The sequence below is a fragment of the Eucalyptus grandis genome, chromosome 6, assembly GCF_016545825.1.
Source record: "Eucalyptus grandis isolate ANBG69807.140 chromosome 6, ASM1654582v1, whole genome shotgun sequence".
Lineage (NCBI taxonomy): Eukaryota > Viridiplantae > Streptophyta > Magnoliopsida > Myrtales > Myrtaceae > Eucalyptus > Eucalyptus grandis.
Genome location: NC_052617.1, coordinates 31,415,842 through 31,433,564, shown reverse-complemented (window position 1 = coordinate 31,433,564; position 17,723 = coordinate 31,415,842). Strand labels below are relative to the sequence as shown.

Here is a 17,723-nt window from a genome sequence, read left to right as displayed (position 1 = left end):
CTCAAGTGTGGGTTGTCAGGAGAAACAACGAGAAATTTGCTGAAGGAGGAAGCAAATAACAAACAAGAAAAGTCAAAAGTTGTGGCTATCCTATAGAAGGGAGGGACAAGTAGCCGTATAAGAAGCTCCAAGCATGAAGAAGAAATAACCATCCAACGTCCATTTTCTCCCCCCTCATTAATGCCTGCACATGCACGCATTAAATTGGGGACGTGAAAATTCTACAGACACCTGCAAGAAGATGGACTAACATTTTTATAATGTTATCCTTGCTGAAGAAAGCAGATCGGTGGAAAAAAAAACCGAACGTGAACAACAAGGAAAAGTTACGGTTGCTTCCTGGTCACCTGTTCACACCAAAGTTGGTTGTTGCCTATAAATAAGCAAGGATCCTCGGCTTAAAAGAAGGAGGGGGAGAGGAACGAAAAAAATTCCCTTGAGAGGATTGTGAGAGCTATTAAAAAAGAGAGCCCGTGTGGAGACTCACGAGTTGAGAGAAAAGGGGATTAAAAAAAAGGAGAGACTCTCGTCAGAGAGAAAGAAGAAAAGATGAAGTCAGGGGGAGGAGATTAAAAAAAAAGAAGAGTGTCAGAGAGAGCTAAAAGAAATATTCATTGTGAAGGGGCTTCTCCTTCGGACAAGAAAAAATGAAGTCAGGGGAAGGATATTAAAATAAAGAGATGAATAGAGAGTCTGTCAGAAAACCAAAAAGAAGGTGAAGTGAGAGAAAAAAAAAGTGACCGAACTGCAAAAAAAAAAAAAAAAGAAAATAGAGAAGACAAGACCCCTACTGTTCATCTTCTCCAAAAGTTCTTCGCTCCTGGATTTCCACGGTTTCTGCTCCTACGCCGTTCGACCTCAGCAGCAAAACTCCGCCCAGCCGCACCACCAGTCACCGCCACTCTGCCGGCCATCCCCTGTGCGAGCACCACCCACGAGCTCACACCGCCGTTCGTCACCCCTGCTGTCGCCGTGACGACCCGCGGCTTCCGATCCGCTTCAGCGTCTTCCATTCCTCTGCAGCTCGTCACCGCGCCAGAGCCCCACTCACCCGTCGCCGGCCTCAACCCGACGACCCACGACCTGCTCGCCTTCACCCGCAGCGCCCGACGCTCCCTCCGCCTCCGCTGCTGCCGTCGCTCGCCTTCATCGCGCCCGCCAGCCTCCGCCTGCAACTCGCGTTGACCTGCGACGACCCGACGCCCAACAAACCGCGCCCGACGCCCGCAACCCCTACCACCTTCGCCCGCCGGTCGCAGCGCATCTCCACCCGTCTCTGCAACCAACCGCGCCTGCACCTCCGCCTGACGCCGCGCCACCGCCCAGACGTCCGCAAGCTGCTCCACCCGTCGCCGCGCCTCCCCCGTCTTCACCTGGCCCGAGCTGCACGCTGCTGCTCCTTCCCTGCAGGTACACCAGCGACGACAAGCTGTGTCAAGCACCACCAGCCACGACCCCTCGCTGTCCTGAGCTCGCTGACTCGACCCCGGCCTGCTCGCTGCTCTGCCGAGTCCACCAGCCCTCCTTCCTGAGTTGCTGCGCCTGAGCAGCCCCACAAAGCCCGTGACGAGCTTGACCAGAAGCTGCTGTGGCCTTGCAACCGCCACAGCCCTACCCTGACGCGAACCACCGTTCGTGAAATTTGGCGCGGATCCAAATAAGGTAGTTTTCTTTAACCATATTTCTTTTAAATATTATTATATAAATTGAAATGTTTGATGTTAATTGAGATTTTAGGCATTACCTAATAGGATATTATTGGTAAAAATCACCATAATTATTAATTTGGTTCGTAAGATTTCGGACCATTTTTAATTATGTTGATTTTGATGATATCTTGGCTTTAAAATCATTATAATTATTAAGTTGATCCGAGAGACTTCGGATTAATTTTTTAATTATTTTGATTTTTCTTGACTGTGGTGATGTTTAGGAATAAAATAATCGTTAATTTAATCCGTGAGACAACGGATTATTTTTCAATTATTTTAATCCTTCATTTGATGAATATCCTCAGTGAGTTGGGTATAATGCTTATTTGCTAATTGTTTGTTTTGGAAAACACTAAAAAAAATCAATCAAATCCTGCATCGGAATATGATAGCTTCATAAATTAGGATTGCATTTTGCACGCCATGATATATATAGGGCTTCATGATAGTATTATTTTGTTTGAATATGATTGCAAAATTTTGGAATAGATTAGGAGAGGATCTAAATAGTTTTTTAAATAGGGTTTTACATTATGTTTGCATATTTTAATAATCTCATTAAAAAAAAAAAAATTTCTTAAATAGGATAGGTCACATGTTTAGAATTTATCTAGTTAGATTTTTTAATAGATTGCATGTTACGACTATTTAATTAAGATGAGTTTCTGAATTAAAATGGGATTTAATCTAAATTATTTCCTAACTTGAGTAGGATAACTTGTCAAGTTTGGTAGTCAATTTTCAGTAATTATTTCGAATTTCAAAAAGAAAAAACATCATGTACATGTTATATAGGTAAGTTTTCATTTTAAAACAAGAGAAAACCCAAAAATATATATATAGTTGCTTGCCTTATTCCTCAATGTTTTTTTTTCCTTTTTGAATGTTATCTTTAATGTTTGTGCACCCGTATGATCACTTAAGTGTATTAGGCTAAAATCAATTCAAGCTGCCTGCAAAACATTTTTCTGAAATAAAAGAGAAAAGGTACCGAAAGGGCGTTAGAGAAATCTAGCGTAATCAAGTCCCCGAACTCATTTAATCTCTGGTTCGTAGGAGTGAAGTAATTCTCCCATTACTTTACTTGGGTTTCTAATCGACCCACCAAAAATAGATTAGTGGCGACTCCATGATAAAAATCATTTGCATATTAAGAACTTAAACCCTAAGTTGCGAATTGGTATGGGCTTGGGAGAGCTCGAGCTAAGCCTAGGCTTAGCAATCCATTAGCCAAACCCTTAGGTGGTCCAACCCGCTTCATGGGGAGGTCGCGACACCGATGTAGACGGTACTAAGGTTTGGAATCTAGCATGAGATTTGTAAGTTAAATATGTACTTGTTATCATATTGGTAAGCGATATATCTAAGTTCGTTAATTTGATTTCTTAAAATGGTCAATTGATATCTTTTAACTTAGGTACTAGTTGACCGTACATACCGTTAGAATTACCTAATTTTCATCTACTTATTTACATATTTTTCTCGTTGGCGAATGTTAACAGTTTATTTTTATTTTTATTTTTATTTTCTCAATTTGAATTTGTTCGTTATTGTTAAGTATATGAAGTCGATATTGTTACATCAGTGACATAAGATTTCATTTTTTCAGTGATCATTCCAAATTTCAACTTAGACACAAAAAAATTGCAATTCAATTATTGACGAGATATAGCTTACTAATTAAAAATGCAACTCTACTTCATTTAGCGGAAGAATAGGAAAAACTTATGGAAATAAAATGGTTGCCAATGGTTCGTATGAAGATGATTATTTATCCTCATGAATATTGGTGGAAGGAAATCCCACAATAATAAATTGTTGAAGAAAATAAAAGTATATGAATGCAAGAAATTATACACTGACAATTTCGTGGGAAGACAAAAGATATTTTACCATATACTCTCTTTTGCCCATTTTAGATAGGTCTACTTTGGGACAACTTGCTTTTACACACACCAACACACATATCAACAATAAACATCATAACATTTCTTTGTGCATTCATTTTTCTTCATCAAGGCTAATTGGATTAGTTCAGGTTTGCTGTATTCTATTCATTTCCTAATTGGCTATAAACTTATATGATTATACATTAATTATTTGACTAATTTAGTGGCAGCAAAATCTAGTCATTATCTATTTTTAGGGCACTTGAATTTTCTTTTTGTTGCCATTTATTTAATTCTATTTCCATTTGAATTCTTTCCTTAATGCCTTTTTCCCTCCTGTTGTTTTTAAATTTCATTCCTTTAGTAATTTTATTTTCACATTCCAAAGAGTAAAACAACAATATAATAATTACGTAGGTATCCTTATGTATAGATTCATTTTTTTGGGGGAAAATCCTATGATTAGTGATTGACTTTGGAAGCTATGTTCCGCTATGTTCCTCATCTCTACCTCTTTTTGCATGTGCATTTGTTTCTCTATTATAAATAAATTAAATCATAAGTTACTGAAACATGTCAATAAATTTTTCGATATTTTCCAGCCTTTTTTTTTTTGGATGCATTGCATGTTTGCTACTTGCTGCAGGTGAACAGTTGTTCAAGCAAAATGGGGAAGGTTGTTATAAATGCAACGGATTTTTGCAGGACTCGATCTTATCCCCATGCCGTTTGGTTGTGCCAAAGAGGCTGGAAAAACCGTAGAGGTATGTGGCAAAGAGATTAAGGTGCACGGACCTTCAGATAGAGAAAGCATTGTGGCGTTGGTCTCTTGTGAACACTCGAATATGATCGTGGTCGACTACACCGTGCCTGTTGCAATGAACAGTAAGCAACACATCCTTTGGGAAAGTATTGATAGAAATTCATTTGCTGAAAGAGAGGTCTCATTTTTCAAAGTTCCATTAAAATAGGACTAGGAGGATTATTTGATTGTTTGGAAATCCAGTAATTTTGTGAAATCTGCAAACCTTAATGGGATATTGCATGAGGCAATATGTCACTGTTCGCTTGATAAGTTCAGTTAAATTCTTTCTATTATGAAGGTAATGCTGAGCTGTAGTGCAATGTTGGGGTTCCATTTGTAATGGGAACTACTAGAGGAGACAGGGATTGGCTCTACTATGCAGTCGAAGATTCAAGTTTATATGCAGTGATTTCCCAACAAGTGGGGAAACAGCTAACAGAATCCACGATCCTTGTTCAGTTTTAGCCATCTCTGCACTTTCTTATTTTGTCCTAATTATTCTATGGTTTTTGGTAAGTTGTGGCATTTCTTGCAGCGATGGAAATTATGGCAGAGCAATTTCCAGGAGCCTTCTCTGGGTATTCTCTAAAGGTGTTCAGTTCTCACTATTCTGAATCTGCTTTCCCCTCTGCTCCTCACTTTGCTCTCTGTCTTGTATGGTTCATCCCTTTGACTGGGTCACGATTAATGATTTTATGGATGTTTAAGTGCACATGTAGCTGATGTTAAAATTAGAATTCTCACCACTGTTTGATTAGATACTTTTGAGAGAGCTATTGGTTGTAAGATAAACCATGCATGAAAAAAGAAAAATAAGGTATTAAGAATGGAAGCTCTATGAGTTATGTCCTACAATTTGTCAATTAGGTACTGTTGATCTCTTTTCTGCATTATAGAAACACAAAGATAAAACGTAAACACAATGATACAAAGAGGACACTACCTAAATCACGAAGCAGAAAAAAGACGGTGGCCAAGTGAGATTATAGGTGACTCATTGTTGGTGTGCTAAGTCGATGTGGGACTTAAGGCAAATTAGGTGCTCTTAATCTTACTGATATAGGTCTGATTCTATCTTGTAAGTTTATCTTTATATAGTTCTTATCTTCAGATTTGTTGTATTTTACCTATTATCATTTAACTCATCATGTTTTATTTGCTTGGTTATCAAGTTGAATGATGCTTGAGTACGCTGCCATTTGTTGTGAAGCGACCCTTTAACTAGAATGAGGAATGAGATAGGAGTTTGGGTGCTCATATATCGAACCACTATCTTCACTAAAGTTCGAGGAAACAAATAAGAGAGAGAAAAAAGATTTTTTGTTAGGTGAGAAATAGGCTCTTTATATCGCTATCTTGGGAAGCACGAGAGCTGGAACCTGTGGCAATTGAGTCCCTCTGGTTTTTCTGTAGTTACCTTTTTGCTAAACTTTTGAGCGATTCGGGGGGATCTTCCATCCTTAAAAAACAATAATGTGGTTTTACCCTCTCCTACTTCTCCTCACTTTTTCTTTGCCAGCTTGAACAGGTGCATCGTTGATGTCTATTCTGGTACACTGAGTTGCAGTGGAAGACCGAGTGTTATGCTGCTTTCTTATGAATAGCTTGAGAATCAGTAGTCGTTGTTGTTGTGGTTTGGTCTGGTGGTTTGCATTGATTGATGAACATTTACTTGCGTGCAATGAATTTGGGTTAATTTATAATATTGCAACACCCTACTGTTTTACTCTTGACCTAATGATGCCAAATATATATTGTAGACATGGTATGGTAAGTTATTGCTGTTTTCAGTTCATATTTGGATGTGTTGATGGAGGCAGTGGTGAATTTATTTGAATTATAAGTGATGGAATCCCATCAATCAAGCAAATTGGACAATCTGGAATAGCTAGGGCAGTAATTTCTTGCTTCAAGAAGTTGGGAATGTCTTTTGACATGGATCAGGTGTGTTGTGAAATTATGTTTGTGACCTTGACTCGATTTATTGAGAAATTCTTGTTGATTCTTCTTTTATTTATCCAGAAAAAGGCACGTTGAGAAGCATGTACATATTTGTTGAGAGTCCAAATCACTTATCTATGTTTATATGAATTGAATTGTTAGTAAGCGGGTTGTAGATTAGTTCTTGGTCCAACACATGATTTTTGTTTTTTTCGTTTGTACCTTAAATCTTGATGAGGCGTTGTTTTTATGTAATTCTTGCAAGAGCTAAAAGGTCTTTGGGTTCAATCCTTATGCCATTGGCCCACTTGCCTATGGGGGAAAACCTTTGTTCTACACTCACATCTTGTATTATCTTCTAAATCATGCACGGGTGAATGGCACAGTAGACGATAAACCGTAACAATAACTTTTGTAATTGCTGGTTCTATTATTAAGATTGTTATTAGTATTTCCACAATTGAAAATATCTCACATTTATATATGCTTTTGCTTTGGAATAGCATCCGATCCAGATGATTGGTGATCCTGAACAACACAAATGGAAATGGTGGGAGTTCCAGAAGAGTATTTGTCCGATCATGCTTTCCATTTGTATCATTTGTCATCACTTAATGAAGCATAATTATGGGTTATTTTTTGATATCTCCACCTTCTTGTTTCATATGATTTTCTAGAGATGTGGATCACAAAATATTCATCACCTTTACAGAGTCTCTTTTGAGTTTCAGCACAATGTTTGTGGTTGATCAATATATAACTGTGCTGTCTTGTTTTTAGCCAAGAAGGTGATAATTCTTCCAACAGAAATTTGTTCCTCAATGTACAAATACATTAATCAATCAAAACTTGCCCGTTATGATATTCAAGAGTTATTTTTCTTTACTTGCCAGAAATGAGACATGGCATTACGAAATGGCAAACTTATATAATCAGATTCATATAATGCCTGAATGCAATGTACAATATTTTAGTTCTGAATGAGGAAATGTGTTCATTGTATCTTTATCGAAGTTAACCGTTTGGAGTTGCAGATAATCACTGTCCCTATAGATCCCATATCCAATTGCTGAATGCGATGTCTTTTTGCAGATCCAGCAGAAGGCAGACCAGCGTATATACAATATAATTGATGTATTGCGTGAGGGTAGCATGCGTTGATACGAGTTTCATGCTGAGGTTTCTTGTGCGGCGTTTATATTTCAGGTCAATTTTATTGTCTTAATTCTGTGTTGTAGTCTCAATTCTTCTTCTTCTTCTTCTTCTTCTTAGCATTGTTATAATAATCATTATTAGTATTTGTTTGGCAGATGCTGCATTTCCAATTCAGGACTCTGGCTTTTAGAATGTCTTCATATTCATTGTTGCTTCACATGGTAATAGAGTAGTGAAAATTGCAAAACTTGTTCTGGAAATGGATCATTAAGCTTGAGCAGCTGCAGCTTCTCTTTGGGACGTGTAGGATTTTGATAATTTGCAATGCAAAGCACGCGTCTTAAAATCAGAGGATGCAAAGTAGACTAGTTTTGTAATTTTGTGGCGACTCTCTCATACTTAGCATCGTTGGCAACTACTCTACTGTTTGAGCTTGTGACATGGGAGCCTTATGGAAATGTCCTGCTTTTCTCGTTAGTGAAGTTTGATGTTTAAACTTTGAAGGCCCACAATAGTTCAAAATGGAAGTTCTCCATGGAAAATGCATAACCACTTGTTAAAAGAGAGATGGTCAGGATGTCAAAGACTATAAACTTGACAAGCGATGGTTTCACAACAAATAAAGATGAGAGGGGAAATAGAAATGTTGTCAATTACAAATTTAAATTGTCTAAGCAAAGAAAAAGGGTCGATTGATCTCCTCACAAATTTGAAATTTTTCATATGTGAAATCTTTTGAAGTTTGATATCTCTCTTGTTCGTATTGCTAGTGCTGCTGCCGCCACTTTGCAAATTGGATAATAATCTTCACTTTGATCCATTTCGCAATGCAGCAGTCGCAAAAGCAATGGCCGCAATCCAACTTACAAAGCCAATCTTGATCAAGATAGGCATCCGGCAACGGTGTTAGCAAAAAAGAGAGTATAACAAGCGGTAGTTATATTCAAATTAGCCTAGATTTGTCTTAAAAATGAAGTAGAGACGAAATTTGTCACGATTCTTCTTTTATCTCCTTATTCTCACATAAAGAAGCGACTCTTTAGTCAAACACAATATGTTTTGGACCTTGAATTCCATTGTTTAGGGATGTTACGGAGCACTTTCCTGTTTTTATGCTCTTTTCGTGTTATAGTAGGCTTTTATTTATTTGATGAATGCTTTGCTACTTAATGTAACTTTTCATTTTCCACTAGCGCTTAAGGTTAACAAGGTACTTGTTTGATTAATTCTATGTATCGCGTAGCTTTTTGTCATGTTTCACGTAATTAAGAAAAAGTGATTGGTCTCTATTATTGTGCATATGAGAGGGAGTTGTCTTAATGCTTGTTTGTTGATTGATGAATCTGTGTTTATCTATTGCTTTTGCGTCCCTTAGAAACCTAAAAAGACACTACTAAAAATAAATGCCCCTTTGTTGACAGTCGAATTTTTATCGACTTTTTAAATATTTGTTCTTTACAAAAATATAAGAAAATATCTACGAATATGAAAAGAAAAAAAATGAAAAGAACGAAAATGATAAAAAAAAAAAAAAATGAATAAAAATGAAAAAATATAATAATAACAACAAATTAGGGTAGGGGGGCTTGGCCCATATTTCTTTTTAAATAATAGGTTTTTGGGTCAGATGAGCCCATACGCCCAGTTCCTTTTTTTTTCTAATTCCAGAAGCCCATCTTTTTACTTCCTCTTGAGCCCATTTGTTTTTCTTGCTTCTTATTTTCTTAAAGAAGCCCACCAGAACTTAAACAACCTGAGGCCTTTTACTCCCTTGACTTCTCTCACGCACGCTCCCAATATTCTTTTTGTGGGGTTTTTTGGGAAATCGTCGGCCATGGAAGAGAACAAATTGCAGAGAGCTTCCTCAGAGAGGAGGAGGGAGCTGCAGAACTTCGGCTATGGAGAGAACCAGAAGGTGAGAGAACCAGACATAGAAAGAGTGAAGGAAGCTCGGCCAAGGAAAAAGGAGAGATCTCTTCCACTGAGCAGAGCGAGAGCTACCTTTTCGAAACGAAGAAGGAGAAGGACGAAGAAGGCGAAACGGAGAAGATGAGAAGGAGCACGGCGGTTGGTGCCGTGAAGGTGCATCGTTGATGTCTATTCTGGTGCACTGAGCTGTAGTGGAAGACCTTGAGAATTGTTATGCTGTTTTCTTAAGAATACCTTGAGAATTGGTATTCGTTGTTGCTGTGGTCTGGTCTGGTCTGGTGGTTTGCATTGATTGATGAACATTTACTCATGTGCAATGAATTTGGGTTAATTTATAATATTGCAACACTCTACTATTTTACTCGACATAATGATGCCAAATTCATATTGTAGACATGGTATAGTAAGTTCTTGCTGTTTTCAGTTCACATTTGGATGTGCTGATGGCGGCACTGTTGAATTTGTTTAAAGTATAGGTGATGGAGTCCCATCAATCAAGCAAATTGGACACATCTGGAACAGCTAAGGCGGTAATTTCTTGCTTCAAGAAGTTGGGAGTGTCTTTTGACATGTATCGTGGGTTGTGAAATTATGTTCGTGACTTTGACTCGATTTATTGGGAAATTCTTGTTAATTCTTCTTTAGTTTATCCTAAAAAGGCATGTTGAGGAACATATGCATATTTGTTGCGAGTCCAAATCATTTAAACATATGCATATTTGTTGCGAGTCCAGATCATTTATCTGTGTTTATATGAATTGAATTGTTAGTAAGCAGGTTGTAGATTAATTCTTGGCCAAACGCATGATTTTTGTTTTTTAGTTTGTTCCTTAAATCTTGATGAAGCTTTGTTATTATGTACTTCCGGCAAGAGCTAAGAGGTCTTTAGGTTTAGTTCTTATACCATTGGCCTACTTGCCTATGGGGCAAAACCTTCGTTTATACTTGCATCTTGAATATCTTCTAGATTATGCATGAGTGAATGGCACGGTAGACAATAAACCGTAACAATAATCTTTGTAATTGCTGATTCTGTAATTAAGATAATTATTATTAGTATTTCCACAAATAAAAATATCTCACACCTATTTGTGCTTTTGCTTCAGGATACCATTGGATCCAGATGATCCGTGATCCTAAACAACAAATGGAGATGGTGGGAGTTCCAAAGAGTATTTGATATCTCCACCTTATTTCATATGATTATCTAGAGATGAACATCACAAAATATTCATCTATTTTTTACAGAGTTTCTTTCGAGTTTCAGCACAATGTTTGTGGTAGATCAATATACGCTAAGGGCACAGTTGATGCTGTCTTGTTTTTAGCAAAGAATGTGATAATTTTTCCAACTGAACCCACTTTAGTTTGGAATCGATTTTTCTCCTGGATGTACAAGTGCACACTAATCCAAACTTGCCCATAATGATATTCAAGAGTTAATTTCGTTGCCAAAAGTGAAACAAAGGCATTACAAAATGGCAAGCTTCGAAGTGACACCAGCTCGCCCCTCCTATATATACTTGTATAATCAAATTCACATAATGTCTGAATGTGATGTACAATGTCTTAGTTCTGAATGAGGAAGTGTGTTCTTTGTACCTAATCGAAGTTAACTGTTTGGAGTTGCAGATAGTTATTGTCCCATGGATTCCCATAGCCAATGTGCTCGCTGATTTTGGTTTGTCAATGTGTTGTCTTTTTGCAGATCCAGCAGAAGGCAGGCCAGTGTATATACAATATGATTGATGTTTTGCCCGAGGGGGGGGTGTCGGGGGTGGGGCGGCGTAGCATGCGTTGATACTAGTTTCATGCTGAGGTTTCTTGTGCGGCATTTATCTTTCAGGTTAGCTGCATTGTCTTAGTTTTGGGTTGTGGTCTATAATCTTCTTCTTCTTCTTCTTCTTCTTCTTAGTAATTAGGGATAAGTGCATTGGAAGTCTTAAAATTTGTCATGAAAATGCAATTAAATCCTAAAACTTGTCAAAAGTGCAATTAAGTCCTAAAACTTCCAAAAAGTACAATTAAGTCCTAAAACTTATCAAAGTGGTTCAATCTAAGTCCTTCCATTGATTGCATTTTTTAAAAAGTTTTAGGACTCGATTGCACTTTTGAGACAAGTTTTAGGACTTTATTGAACCTTTTGAAAGTTTTAGGACAGATTAAACTTTCGTAACAAGTTTTAGGACTTAATTGCACTTTTTGAAAGTTTTAGGACTCAATTACATTTTCATGATAAGTTTTACGACTTCTAATGCACTTATCCTTAGTAATTATTTGGCTGATGTCGTATCTCTAGTTCAGGACTCTGGTTTTTAGAATTCTTCATAGTCATTGTTGCTTTATATGGCAAGGGAGTAGAGAAAAAAAATATACACAAATCCCAAATATATATATAATATCCCCACAAAATAGTCTCTACAATCAAAATCAATCGAGATCAAACAAGTATCAACAACAGTATCTTCAACAAGATGTGTAAGATTTTGATCATTTGCAATTCGAAGCACATGTCTTAAAATCAGAGGATGGAAAGTATAGTAGAATAGTTTTGTAACTTTTCGTGACTATCTCATACTCAGCATCGTCGGCAACTATTGTCTTGTTCGAGCCCGTGACTAGGAAGCCATATGGAAGTGTCCTGCTTTTCTCATTAATGGAGTTTGATGTTCATACTTGAAAGGCCCCAATGGTTCAAAGTGGAAATTCTCCATGGAAAATGCATTGCCACTTTTGCTAAGAGAGATGATCATGTGTGGATGTCAAAGATCGTGAACTTGAAAAGTGTCGATTCTCAATGAATAAGATGAGAGGGAAACAAGAACGTGGTCAATTACAAATTAGATTGTATAAGCCAAAAAAGAAAAAAATGTTGATAAATCTCATCATAAATTTGAAATTTATCATATGTGAACTCGTGAGATCTCTCTCATTCATATTGCTAGGGCTGATGTTGCCGCTATGCAAATTGGACAATAATCTTTACCTTGAGTCATTTCGCCATGTGCTCAAAAACTTGTCCGGGGAATAGAAATTAAGAAATTGATTTCTGGTCAGAAATCAATTTATGTTTCAGAAATTTTGTCATGCGCATCCTTAAAACGGTTTGCATTATCATTCGTCAAACATTTGACTGTTGTTCCTAGGATAGGTGCCAACAATATGAGAAATGAGATTCAAGATTAGTCTTTTCTTAAGCAATTCAATGAGCTTAGTGCTCAGGCGAGGGCACAATTGATATAGGCCATATAATCATTATCCTGGGAAAGATGAACAATGTTCATGGGGTTCTGCCACTTCGGCGGAAGCTACGGGAGAAACTATAGTAAGTCTTCGAACCGGCCAGCCACTTCTTGGTAAAGGTGAGTTAACGATGGTGAATGTTATCAGACTCAGTAGTTTTAGGTATGGTAAACTAGGTAGCGGAGCAGTGAATATGGAACGCATAAACACATCCAGGAGCTAGGCAAACGAAAACAGAAATACTTTAAGATTGAAAGCCACAGTATTTTGCGGAACTTCTCTTGCGACGAAATATCTCTTGCTAAAAGTACTTTTAACTTTTTATTGAAAGAGACCAATTTCTGTGGTGATGCCAAATAGGAAATATCCAAGTGAATACAAAAATCAATTGCTTTACTCCGAACAAAATTATATAGACAATTGGGCTAGAATTCAATCGACGGTATGTGACGACTCCGTTTCGTTCTCCGACTAATAGTTAATTTAAGAATAGATAATTAGGTGGTGTCAATGAGCACCAGTTAAATTCTAGATAATTATGAAATTTTAGGAATAGTGGTGCTTGGCCCGTATATTAGCCAATAGTTTGTTTGTTTGAGTCGTAGACGCGATTCTTGATTGCAAATGTATGTGGTATGCAATAATTGGACATGGTCGGTGTTGAATTTCCGAGGGCATGATCACCTCTCCTTCTTTCTTTCTCTTTGTATCTCTCCTCTCTCCTCCTCCTCCTCCCTTGCCACCGCCAAGTGGCAGTCCCTCTCTTCCTCACCAATGCATGCCCATGCATGCATTTCTCTTCCCCAAGATTGCCATCATTTCCTCTCTCTCTCTCTCTCTCTTTCTGCCGCGCCCTCTTCTCTCTCTTCCTTTTCCCTCATGACAGTTCCCATTTCCTCCTTTGCATGCTTTAGCATGCCTCATTCCCATCATGGTCTCTTCTTCCCAAGACCATCATTGGCCATCATCTCTCTCTACCTCTCAACTTCTCTGCCGCGGCTCCATTTTGCTGTTCTGTGGGGGTTCATGCCATGAGGAGTGACATCGAGCTTCGAGGAAGGCCAAGCTGCGATCATTTCTCCCCCGTCCGAACCGTGCTGCATCCATCTGTCATTGTCAAGGCAAGTGGAATTCCGCCTCTCTATATTACTCAAAGATCTAGTGTTGCATGTTGATTGTGGCTATCTTATATGTGCTGGTTGCTCGAAATCTGGTTGTTTGTCTTTGGTTTAGATGGATTGTTCTCGTGGGTGTAGTTTGGGGCAAGATCGTTCAGTTTTGCCGGGCATTTGAGAGTCGGTGAGCCGAATGTGTATGTGTGTAGTTTTGGTGAGGGCTGTGAATCTGTGTGGTGACTGGTGAAGGCCCTGAGACCGTGAAGTGACCGGCGAGACCAAAAGATGGGCACACGGGCCATGATGCCCGAGAGTGCATGAGTGGGCCGCAAGGCCGAAAAGGCAGAGCGAGTGGGTTGTGAGGCCCGATGTGTTGAGAGCAGGCCGTGAGGCCCGAGAGAAGTGCGAACGGGCTGCAAGGCCTGAGAGCATGTGAGTGGGCTGCAAGGCCCAAGAGGTATGCAAGTGGATCACGAGGCCTAGTGTGGCTTGCAAGTGGACCACAAGACCCAAGTGTGGCGTGTGTGGGCCATAATGCCCAATTGGGTTGCAGGTGGTCCGTGAGGCCCGAGTGCAGCATAGGTGAGAGCCATGAGGGTCGAGTGTGGTGTTAGTAGGCAATGGTTCCAAGAGTGTTTTCGTGGACTGTGAAGGTCGAGACTTGTCATGGGGCATGAGGCCAGTGAAGGATCTTGTGAGGTCATGAGGGCCGCTAAGTAGATTATATAAGGTTTAGACTATCTATTATATTTTGGATTGATTTTGCGTGTTTCAGCTAGGTCAGGTTAGTTCGAATTGTTCCTAGGCAATTTGATCTTGCTTAGGAGTGTTTCGAATTGGACTAGTCGTGCCGGAGGGTCCTATGTGATTCAGCTATGGCCTGATGTGATCTGTCTTGATTGAGCCATGTGGTATGGTTCACGTATCCCTGGTGGATTGTTGATCCATGAGTCCACTGAGTTGTGTTATTTGCATAATTGAAGATAAGATGGTTGTTACCTACGTTGCATGCCTAAGATACTATTGAATACCATCAGAGAGCATACCAACGATGCTCCGAGGAGCTTGTCTAGAAATTCAGGATACTCGGGGAGAGCGTACCCTAGAAGCCTATGGAGAGCGTGCCCTAGATGCCCTGTGAAGTTGGAGAGAAATTCGAGATGCCTAGGGAGAGCATACCCCAGATGCACCAGGAGTTCGATTGGGTTGGGATGCTGTGGTCAGTGGACCACAAAGCCTGTGTAGGCCGAAGAGTGTACTTATGTATACTGCAGCGAACGGGAGAGAATACCGGATTCTGTAGACAGGATAGTAATTCCTTCTTGCAAGGTCCGGAAAGCGTACCTTAAGTACAAGTGCAAAGATAAATGTTGCGCGACACGTGTCTTTTGAGTGACGGCTTGTAGTTTGATGGTCAGTCAAGGTGTCATGCATCTAGAGTATGAAAACTAAGTAGTGTGTGGCTTTAATATGTCATTTCATGGTTCCCCTAGTTGCATGTCAGGATAGATATCATCGGTTGCTTGATAGGTGATTCGTTTAGTATAGAGTCGTGAATATTTCATTCCTGAGCTATTGCTCACTCTTATGGCTATTTACATTTTTCTTTTTTCAGATAATTACTACTCCTCTGCCTGCAATCCCCATGACTTGCTACGGCGCCCCCATTAAGTTCGAGGGGCGTTTCTTTGATTTCACCGATCCTTCCTTCAACACCACCCTATGGATGGACATGGGTCTGGAGAGAGTGGCTTCCTACTTCGTGGTGGTGTACTTCGACATTGGTGGGGGACTGTTGGGACCCATCCCATATCCGGTGAGCTTGGGAGGTGACGATAATGGTGACGAGGACGGGGTGAGCATGGTGGAGTAGGCAGGCTGGCCTAGGAGATGGGAGCTAGGACGAGCAGGTTTTTGGAAGGCACAACTTGCCACTTTTTGAGATATGGTTGTGCGGTTTGGGTGACAGTGTTTTAAAGTAGCCGAGGGGCGGGGCATGGAGCCGTTGACTGGCATTGTAGATAAACCGGACCGGGAGTAGAACCCTTTTGTTAGCCTCCCATATGTCTACCTTTGATGTATCACCTCGTTTATATATAAGATAATCAGTTTAAAATGGTTGTCATGTTTTCTTCGCGTGTGTTTCTCCTATGATTGTTGGGTTGTTTTTATAAGTTTGCTTCTGCATGTGGTACAAGAGGAAAGAAAATTAAACGTTAGTTGAACCTACAAGGTGGCGTACTGGGACGTCATAACCTCTGACTATGACCTAGGACGTGACATGGCAGGACTTAGAAAGTACAACTGGTATAAACGAAACAAACACTAATAAACCCTGCCAAAATTTAATCAACAGCAAAGCTTGAAATTTGCTTGAAAATGCGTAATGTGATGACATTACGTCGGAATTTAATTGACAATATGAGTCTAAAGCTACAATTAAATAAAGTGCAATGCAAGGGAGGAAGATAATGATTTGTGCGGAGGGCTTTCTAGTAGACGACTAATGGTAATTATAAATGTTTGTGTTGGTGGTTGTCTGCTTCATTATCAGTTCCCGTTGATTGTCTCAATATTCTTCCTTTCTTTAGCATTTCCTTGCCCATGATCCTTAGCTTTTCTCCCTCAGCGGTTATCTTCCGGAAAAAGTGTCAACTACCTACACGATTGTGTTCTGATAGTGATCGACAACTGCTCATCGATGACTGTCGTGCGATTGCACTAATAATCGGTTTTGTCTTTATATCCTTTTATATGATATTCAAATGGCAACTGTTCTCTCCAAACATACGTATCCATTTCTTCCCATTTCCATTTGTTTTGTCTTGAAACCAAGCCTCCATGTCCCCTCGTTAATTTCTCCTGCCCTTAAGGACCTTCAGACAACATTTCACTATTCATATCACTGCCAACATTCATATCGATAGTCTATGGTATCTCATTCTTTGTTTATTTGATAAGTGGGTGTAAATCACTGACATCTGTCACCATCAGTTGATCATATATTATCTTCTGTGGTCATTGACAAAATTCAACGCATGTGTTAAAGTTCACATGCTTCCTATGTGACTATTCACTTTTATGTGCCAAACATATGCTTGTCAATGACCCGATCATATTTAGGTGTAAACACATAGGCATTTCATTTACGATTATGGCATAAAAGGATATCCTCAAAGAGAAAAAGAAAGTGATCCATAGTATGTGGAGGAACTAAAATTGGTCGGAAGGAAGAGCATTTCTTATCGAGGATGAAGTCGTGCGTGAAGCATCGGGATACATAGCAGTAGATGATCAGATGAGAGCAACTTAACTGTTCCTGATTTCCATTGCACCGGATCGGATGCTGAGAGGGTGGAGATCGTACTGCATCATCACCAGAGGCAACTCCACGTACCAGTGATGAGATCATTAGGTTTTGTTATCTTCTATCTAGGTTTGTTGCATTAAATCTATAAAATTGTGAGGATATGAAGGTTATTTTTTCCCTTTTATTATATGTTTTATCCAAAAGTTATTTACTATTTCGAAGAATGATCTTAAATTTCTACCTGAAGTGATTATTTTATATCTAGACATTGTAATCATTAAAAATAGAATAAATGAACTAGTATTTTACAATTATTTTTGTGTCACATTATATGAAAGAATAACAAACTTTAGTCAAAGTAAAATTTTATTCTACAGCGAACCGCAATTAATGCATGAGTAATAAAAGAATCGATGGGTGGCGAATTACAACCACTTTAGGATCAGACGTTCTTTATTGAAATACTATAATTGCATAAATATAATCAAATATCATTAGCAAACAGAACTAGCCGCCTTCTTCAATCACTGCCGACGAGGAAGCAGCATGGCGAAGAACTTCATCAAGCCATCCGAGTAGTCCTTGTCGTTAGAGGAAGCAAAGTAGTAAAGCCTCCATTGGTTC

General features: G+C 39.1%; 1 pseudogene; it reads left to right on the top strand.

Annotated features, from left to right (window-relative positions):
- Positions 1-4,085: 4,085 nt before the first annotated feature.
- Positions 4,086-15,662, top strand: LOC104452407 (annotated as a pseudogene).
- The last annotated feature ends 2,061 nt before the right edge of the window (positions 15,663-17,723 follow it).